Source organism: Protopterus annectens, chromosome 5.part0, assembly GCF_019279795.1.
Source record: "Protopterus annectens isolate FY-2018-M chromosome 5.part0, PAN1.0, whole genome shotgun sequence".
Taxonomy (NCBI): Eukaryota; Metazoa; Chordata; order Ceratodontiformes; family Protopteridae; genus Protopterus; species Protopterus annectens.
The window spans coordinates 130,148,978-130,158,977 of record NC_056735.1 but is presented as its reverse complement, the minus strand read 5'-3'; the positions used below and the strand labels follow the sequence as shown (position 1 = coordinate 130,158,977).

Here is a 10,000-nt window from a genome sequence, read left to right as displayed (position 1 = left end):
TGCATGACTATGTACACCTACAGTATGAGGAATGAACAAATACATAACTATTGAACTAGAAGTGTTTATCAGCTCACTAGTATCACATATTTTATGTCAGCAAACCTTTTCTGAAGGCTATGATGTTTGAAACATATTTGCCATTATTTAGTGACAGCACTGCACGATACTTTACCAGAAAGCTATGTACCCATTTTATGAGAACAGACAACAAATAAGAGGAAAAAAATCAGGGTAGCTGAGAACTGCATCCTTCACAGGTGTGCGCACACACACACACACACACACACACACACACACACACACACACACACATGGGGACATTTAATAGAACCCATTACATGATTGTGTACATCTCTGATGAGGGTTTTTCAGATTACCTATATGAAAACCATACAGTGCAACCCCCCCCCCCCCACAATTGGCCTCCCAACATGTTATCTGGAAACCACAAACTGTACAAGCAACAGACCAGAAATATGAGGAATAAAATCAGGGACAGATGAGAAATATATCCTCCACATGCGCACATATACACCATATACACCACACACACACACACACACACACACACACACACACACACACACACACACACACACACACACACACACACACACATACACACATCTGTTAGCGTTACCCCTTGTCCCTCTTTGAGCAATTGTGTCCTTTGAAAAGAAAAAAACTAAAAATTGGCAAATGACCTGAGATTTTAGAACAAAATATATTTCAGAAGTTTTCTTTAATAGTTGCTTAAACAGTTATTTTATATCTGAAATACCTAAATATTGTATGAAATAACATAAGCAAATCAAAGGCTACAAGTGTAAGCTTTTATCTAGGTGAAAAACTGAAGCTCTCTCCTTTGCACTGGCCATGGGTATGTTTTGTCCTGCAAAATCTCAAGTTATGAACAAAAAATGTCCCACTTTGGGCATTTGAAAAGGTGACAACCCTAACACTTGTTAATCACTCGTATGACTATACACATCAGATAAATGCTTGGGATGAACTGAATGAATGCATTTATAAATAACGGCCCGGAAATGTATCTCAACTCATTGTTGTCAGAGCCATGTAATGCAACTCATTACAGCACCCTTCTCTCCTCGCAACTTCTTAGCTCAAGAATCCGAGACAAATACCTAAATCAGGATTAGATTTTAAACATTTCTCTTACATACTTAAAGAACTGCTACAATAACAATCTTTGCATTAGCATGCCTTTTCTGAGGAATACAAAGTCTGAAACCTATATATGCCTGTCATAAAGTGTTAAATGCCATCTACAACAACTTGACAGAAAGCCATGAAATTTACAAGGAACAGGATGAAAATACCTCTCAGCATCTTTGCTTAAGAATTTTGGATAAAACCAAGATTAATGGGGGACAAATTTTAAATAACATTTTATTTTCTATTTCGTAACCACAGAAAATCACTGGACAAATTGTCCCTTTTCACGGCCAACTCAGAAACACTGTCTCTATGTGAGTAACAGACAGATAAAAGGGAAGGGCATAAATATGTGGCATGAAACTCAAATCAATGGTTAATAATGACTAACTGCAACTCTAAGTTCTTTACCAGAACACATTTTAGAAGTCCTGCCAAAAACTGAAGGTAAAGTCTGATGTTCATGATTTTGTTGTATGAGTCAAACCTCAGAGAACTTTGTTCCTATATCTAGCTATACACACACGTGCACACCCACATATACCCCCCCCCCCCACATACACAAACTTAAGGCCATCTCTCTCTAACATAGTTTATGAGAGAAAAAAATGTACAGAGGAACACAGAGGTGATGCAGAAATTAAGCATAATAGATTGAGCATGTGACAAAAAATCAGTACCTATATTTCAACTTCTTTGTTGAAGTATCATTGACAAAGCCAAAACATACCCCTGGATTTATTCAACTTTCATGCAGGGCTAGCTTAGTCCTGCATGGAAGGGCCTGTTTAGGAGCAGGATGGCAGCACACCATGCATATTAAAAGGCACACTGCCTGAGGTCCTAGGCCTACACGGAGCATGTTTGAGTGTATGGGGCGTGTCTGAGAGCAGAGCTCTCAGAATAAACACACCCCTGCAATGTAGTACTGCCGAAAGTGGTAAGAAATGAGTAAGACCGCTCATAGGTTTCCGCATATCCCCAAAAATAGTCCCCCATGTGTCCAACAGCAACAGTACATATAAATTAAATGAAGAAACCCTTTCATTTTTTTTTTAAATCCGAGTACAGCTAACTGTGGTGCACGGGTGTGCCCATTGCTTAGCTATGGTTATAGGAGCTTAAAAGGCTGAAGAGGACAACAAGGAAGTTATATGCAAATGAAGTAGCACAGGAATAATGTAGTGGGCAGAGCATTCGCTTAATGAGCAAGCATTCCTGGTTTGAGTCCCACTATAGCACAGTCTATTTTACATGGCAAAGCACGTTATAACCAATATTTTTGTTGCAAAACCCACTAAGAAACATATATTTATGAACTGGAGTACTACAAGAAATGCACATGTGAAGTGTCAGCGTCATAATGAATAAGGCACTAGTAAGCAGGTTTAAGCACAAATAAGCAGTAGTAAGCATATGTAAGCACTAGTAAACATGTTTAAGTGAGTTTGCGTGGGGATAAGCACTGCCTACACAGATTAAGCAATGTAGAAGCTAAATGAGTGTAAGAAACTGTAACCGGAAGTAAGCAGTGCTTACCTCCATGCAAACCCACGCAAATCTGCTTACAACTGTTTTAAAGTGCCTTAAACACTCTGTATCCAATGGCTCATGTTGTGTCCAGCAACAAAATAAAAAGCTCCTCCAAGGTTTAAACCCAGGACCCTACACACCATAAACAAAGTGATTTACAACTAAGCCATGCCAGATATACCTAATTTTGATGTTTTCAGAACCATATCATCCAGTCCAGTCATGCAACAGTACAGAGAATGTATACCAACATCTAGATGTATGTATAAGCAAACTTTGTGACAAAAAAGCATTCAAAATGAATTGAAGAGAAAACACCGGAAACTCTTGTATTATTTAGTGCTTTTGTCTTCTTTATTATCAAGACTTCTTCAGAAAGACATGTTTCATTATTAAAAGCAACCATTTTAGCATTGTTTAAATATAATATTTCGAGCTGTTTATTTAAATTACTAACACATTTCTTAACCAATAATACTGTGAGACCAGTGGTCCTGCAAGGTGCTGTGTGCATCTTCATTATAAAATAATTCAGTTTTCCAGAGGGGAACCTGTAGTGCCGTGTGTATACAAGGGTCGTGTGCTTCCCGTATACCTGACACAGAGCACCCATATTCGGTGTCATGTGCATATCGGGTAACAGTGTGTACCACGTATGCTTTGCGATACCTAACATGACTCCAGTGGTGTAAACAAAGTCGACCCATGAAGTCTATTATTATTACCAAGAAAATTTCATCCCTAGCAGGATGACCCAAAAATTGAAGGTGATTCTTTCGGATAACTCATGTCTTCAAAGGTAAACAAGGTTGGGTTCCTGTGTGTGTGGGCTGCAGCATGTGGAAGACTGAAGATACTTGGGTTAGGACAACATACAGGATGCGTCGCTAGGAGTGGAGGGTGGGCAATGTGTCGTGGTGTGGTTGTTTACGGGCTGGCGACCGGAGAAGGGATGGTTACTGCACATGTAAAGCAGGGGGTAAGGGAGAAGGAACTGCGGGTGAAGAAAATATGGGTCAAGGAGAGACTGGGTTGGATGGGCCTGTACTGAATGGCCCGCCTAGTGGGTGGAGGAGAGAGGGAAAAAAAAAACATCTCTAATGCACCCTGTCAGGTCACATTCAACAATAAAAGATACTGCATGACTACCTTCTGGTAAGAACAAGAACAATTACATTTCAGAACTTTCAATCTTGATACCATTTTAGGGCACATTTAATGTTTAGGCTTTCATTAAGACCCAGGTTAGCATCAGCTCTAAGTTTGATCTGCCATTTTAGCTCTCTGACCTGTAAGAATGTGTTGATGTCCACTATGAACTCAGTTACTCTTTCCAGTGCCGTGAATTTAAACCCTGTGAAATTCAGGCAGATTTTGTTATGTTTGGCTAAGGCATTCAAACTGCCCTGCTTTCAGATTACTTTGGTGTGTTCTTTTATGTGGTCACTCAGCTTTCTGTTGGTTTTCCCTATATAGAAACTGTCACAGCATTTTTAAACTTTGGAATTCATTAAAACTTCAATTACAGAAAATGGGATACCAGCATTCAACACTCTCATGGGAATTTATGATCCTACATATTCCTCCAGATAACTTAGATAAATCAAAAAAGATCATAATCATGAATATTTGTTTATTAATGAAACTATACATAACTTCAAACTGGTTGAACCCGACTCAGACATCTTGGGAAAATTTTAGAACATTAGCAATCAGACAAATATTAGCGCATAAATTGTTAATCAATGACCATAAGAAAAGCATAAATAATATAACAATATGGGAGCAAATCTTCAATATTGTGTTGGCCTAGGGGTTCTTATCCACTATTACTCAGGACACATATTTATGAGACTGATTCAATCTTAGATTTGACATAGATCGTAACAATAATACAGACTGTTAACTTTTTCATGTTGTATTTCTTTTTTAATAATTTGCATTAATATATAATGTTTATGTAACTTTTGGAAGCAATCATGTATATATTGTATATATTTATAGTGTGTAGTTATGTAATTGAAAAACAATAAAAGACGGATTATTGAAAAAAAAAGAAACTGTCACAGCATTCACAAATAGCACAGTAAACCACATTTTTAGAGTTACAGTCAAAGTGGTCATTGTTGCAAGATAAAAACTCGAAGGGGATCTTGTCTATTATACGTAAAAACTGGCACCTTATATCTTCAAACTCTTACTTGGTTGAAAAATTAGGTAGTAAACCAAGATTTATATTCAAGAGATCAAACAATCTTAAAGAACTCCTACAGAGGGAGGTACCCCCAAGCTCATTTTATAAGAAAAAAGGCATGTTCAAATGTGGCTTTTGTAAATATTGTAATGAGGTTAGAGTAGGTGAGACATTTATGATCAGGGACAGGAAGTATCACATACGTTTCACCTTAAACTGTGAGAGTAAATCTATTATTTACATCGCCATGTGAAATTGCTGCCAGGCGTTTTACATCGGTAAAACGGATCGTCGTGTAAGGGACCGTATGTATGAACATCTCTACGCCATTAAAAACAACAAGTGCGACAATGCACTGGCAAAACATATAGGTTTAAACCCTGGTCACAGTTTCCAATTTATGGCCATTGACCATGTACCATTAAGGACTAGGGGAGGTCCTTTCTCATTGATTTTAGAAAACAGGGAGCTAGAATGGCAGTTACGCCTTGACGCATTTAGGGATCCAGGCTTGAACAGAAACTGTAACATAGCCCCTGTCTTAAAGCTAAAAAGTTACTTTAGGTAATTTATATTTAACCTGCTGTCAGTGTCCTGTATACACAGCGTAAAAAACAGGGTAGACCCTTTAGCTTTTAGTGGGCGTACAGGAGCACATAGAACTATTAGAAGGTAAAACATCTAATATTAGAGATAAAGGGACATAGTAATAAAGTCTTTTTATACTCTATAGAAGTGACCTGTTAAAAATAGGTTCAATATTGTTCCTTTTTGACGATATTATCATGTTGTATAACAGGTAATTTAATCCTCCTGCAAAGGTATTTATACATATACACATTGCAGGTATTTCCTGGTAGTATAGTTGGTCCTGTTAAATGTGAGACTTATTAATTATTATTTTTTATGTTAACTTTTATTCATTAGTATTTTTTAAAGTTTATTTTACACATGTTTTATATAAGGCTTGTATACTAGCTATTGTATTAACTAATATTGAGAATTGTAGCTTTATAGTGCGTGTGACTACTGTCTTTTTAAAAGATGATTGCTGCTCTGAGGAAATTTGAAGATGTCATTTCCTTTTTGTCTTGTTTTTAATGGAGTGTGTGTTTGAATTGCTTATTTTACCTCTGAAGAGGCCACGGATTGCCGTGGCGAAAACGTCTTGGTTTAAAATAAAACGCGTTAAGGTTTTTTAATTTGTGTTTGGTTTTGTCTGCCCACAAGGACCTCGCTTTGTGGATATATATTGTATATAGTTAATTCCATTGGCCCTTACTTTACTTTTGCTGCCTTTTATAGTCTGTGCTCTACCACTTCACTAGTTCAGTCTCTTCTTCATCCCTCCTCACTTAAACCATGCCTTCCTGTTGTCCCTTATACTGTGAACTTTATTATTATTACCGTTATTGATTTGTTGCCATTTTCACACAATATTTTGTGTGTAGTCATGCTTGTCTACTGTCATTTATACTTTTCTGGGTTGAGACTAAAATAGGTCCATTAGGGTCAGTGCTCTAACCCAGCTACCCAGTTGATGAAAGAAAGAAATTGGGGGGAAAAAGAGAGAAAGAAAGAAAGGAAAAAAGAAAGAGAGAATGAAAGAAAGAAGAAAGGAAAAAAAGAAGGAGAGACTGAAAGAAAGAAAATAAGAAAAAGAGAATGAAAGAAAGAAAGAAAAAAAATGATGAAGGACAGGGCATAAGTAGATAGGTGAAAACTATGCTTCAATTTATTACTGATAAAGTACTACTATTCTATGGGGTAATGTGACTATCATGAACCATCAACAGAAAAGCAGTTGGTAAGTAAACCAAGTACCACCACAAACTTATAATCTTTGAGTAACAGTAGGCAGACACCTGGCACAGTCAATATCCACAATAGATGGATGCATTCAATCTCTAACAAAGTTGCAGCCCTCTTAACTACTGACAATTCCACACATGTTTTGCACTCTGTGGTGGCTGGTTTGATTTTGACTTGCCCAGGGTTGGGTGGTCGTAGTGGCTGCAGAATGTGGAAGTGCAAACAAGGAAATGTATTCATTTATATAATTTCAAAACAAATGTTTAAAGGAAGTTCAGCTGAACAAAGAAAAAAAGAACTCATCAGAAACTTGGACACCTTTTCCGTAGCAATAAATACTTAACTACTTACTTGCCCAAATAACTCTCTCCCCGGCTTTATTACTCCCAACACTCCTGTACAGCTGCCACATATTCACAAACCTAACTTCTGCACTTATTTCCAAGCTTGAAACTACCTATAATAAGATCGCCAGATTTGCAGCTAACCAAACCTACAAGTCACACCACTGCTTAGCACTACACCAACTAGACTGGCTAGAATTCCCTCAGCTGCTCCAACTATACCAACTACAAATCATCTACTCTATCCTCTATCTACCCTCCTTTTGCCCCAGCCTCTCCACTATCATATCCAAATATTCTCCTGCTAGGATGCTATGCAGCTGAAATCAAGAATTATTAGACATCTACAAACCCAAAACCAAAATAGGCTGCCTTCTCTATAACTATAACCGAGCTATATCCTGGAACCAACTCCCCTTGGAAATAAAATCCCTCCAGCATTGCAAAAGTTTCAAATTAGCCACAAGGAAATACCTAAAAACAAAGTGGTCTTCCCACTGTAGCCCACCACCCTGAAACCACCATCCGTTCTCCTATTTCAACACCTCACTCTTAATGTATCTCTAACACTATTCCCCTGCCTCTTCTACCTCTTCCCTTCCTCTATCTCCAACCACTCTTAATTCTTACAGTCTCAAAACAACCTGTCTAGTCTGTCTCCTATACTCTACCTCCCCTACATCTCCTACTAGCCATTCCTACTTTCCTTTCTTGTTTCCAAACTCCTATACAACTAGACCCTACCCACTTTAAATAAGCATCTGCCTATTAACTCATTTTGCTCTAAGCATCTAAAATAATATTGTAACTAGTCACATTTTCTTCTGCTAATTGTTTAAAACCTTGTTTGTAACAACTCACATACTTGTCTGCCAATTATTAATACTCCGTATAATTGAATTGACTGAAAAGCTTTTTTTCTCCCTCCAGTTCTCTGCTTGTAAGATCCTACAGCTGATTGTTACTACTATGTTACTTCTTGGTCTTTCAGCTTTTTCTGGTTAGGGGTCACCACAGTAGATCACCTGTCTGCTCATGATTGGCAGTGGAGTTTTATGGTGTCGAGTTGCCAGCCCAGTGCCCAATCTTCCACAGAAGGCACATGCACACACACCTAGGGCCAATTTAAAGGGTCCAATCCACCTTAAGCTCATCTTTGGGATGTGAGAGAAAACCAGAGCACCCGGAGGAAACCCACATGACCTCAGGGAGGACATGCAGATTCTGCACAGAAGGCACCCTAGCCGAGGATCAAACCGGAGAACCTCTTGCTGTGAGGTGGCAATGCTAACCGCTGCACCACTGTGACCACCCCATTACTACTGTGTTACTAAAATTTAATAAATTGTTTTCTAGTCCAGAGGAGCTTTTCTCCCCGGGTCTCTCCTGAAAATGAGCCAAAAGCTCAGCCAGACTAACCTGGTTAACAAATGTAAAATAAATAAATAAAAATAAAAATAAATAAGTACATTTGCAAAATCAAAAACAAAAAGAATTTTAAAACAATACAAATAAACACATAACAGAATAGGACACTGCCTGCCAGTAATGGAACACATATATTGAATGTACAGGTCAAAATCAGTAACAGCATGAGTTTGTGCCAGGTATGGGCAGCCAGCATGCAACAACACACATTCAATGGGAAGCAATCGCAGCTCACTGATGTTGCCAAAAAAAAGGTCCCACAAGGTCAGTAGTTGTACTGGATCTGACATGGCTAGGAGCAGAATATAAAATTCTGAGTTCTAGGACAAAGTAGTAGTGAGAGGTGACTGAGGTCTTGAATAATGAGTGGTTTAGCCAATAATTACAGAATTGTACCAAAGAGGCTTCAATTATGGATATGATTCTAAAATACGTGGTATGGGGTGGTCAGACTTGACCATCAGAGGACAGCACTGTCTAGCAGTAATCATTCCAGTATGTATGATTTGGACATATGCTAGTTGCAGACAACATTTTCAGATCAGAATGTGTTGTACTACACTATAGTATGTCGATGGGCAATCCTGAAAGGGAGTTTAAATGGATGAGTTGTTTAGTGAGCTATTCTGTGAGATACATAACTTAAGATAAAGTGGTGCCAGACCCATGGGTTTAAGCTCAATGCCAAGAAATGTATAGTTATCCTCTTTGGGAAAAAACATGTATCCGTGAATTACCATATAGGTGGCAGTACACTAAACACTGAAAGTGTGATAAGAGACTTAGGGACATAGGTGGACAGTGGTCTCAACTTCGATAACCACATCGCCACAACAGTCAGGAAATCCTTCTATGTGGCACACCTCATCACTAAGGGCTTTTCATCCAGGAAAAAAGGAGGTCATTGTCCCACTGTACTCATCCCTCATTAGACCCATTATAGAATATAACGCCCCGTTTGGTATGCACCTCTCAAGACATCTGCAACAACTGGAAAGGCAGCAAAAATACCTCACTAAAAGAATCACAGGCCTAAAGCAGATGCCCTACACTGACTGCCTTAGAAAACTCCAGCTATACTCTGTTGCATATCGTCTACTCAGAGGCGATCTCTGCTTAACATACAAGGCCATGTCAAACCCAGAGCTGTTGGACATGCTACACTTAAAGAAATCCCAATCCCTCAGAGCCACATGCTCCAGGGATCTGAACCTTGTCATCACAATAAATAAAACATGCTGGAGGGTTACATTCCTGACCCAGAGACTCCCCAGACTCTGGAATAGATTGCCCATACATGTCAAGCAGAGTGCCTCTTTGGCCCTCTTCAAAAGGAACCTTGACGATTGGATGGGAGAAAGGAAATTCACCCCAGGGATCACGTCAGTCACCCTGCTAGACAGGGGTCCAGGGAAGTAAATAGTGTGGGAAGAAATAGCCAGGGAATTGTTATGGCTAGGCTTGTATAGGCCCTAGGGCTGATAGCCTAGTACCAACCTATGAACCTATA

At 38.8% G+C, this 10,000-nt stretch overlaps 1 protein-coding gene across 3 annotated transcripts in view; it reads left to right on the top strand.

Moving 5' to 3' along the window:
• Positions 1–10,000, top strand: part of GABRA5 (gamma-aminobutyric acid type A receptor subunit alpha5) — a 772,674-nt gene that overhangs the window by 746,282 nt on the left and 16,392 nt on the right. The window lies entirely within an intron of this gene.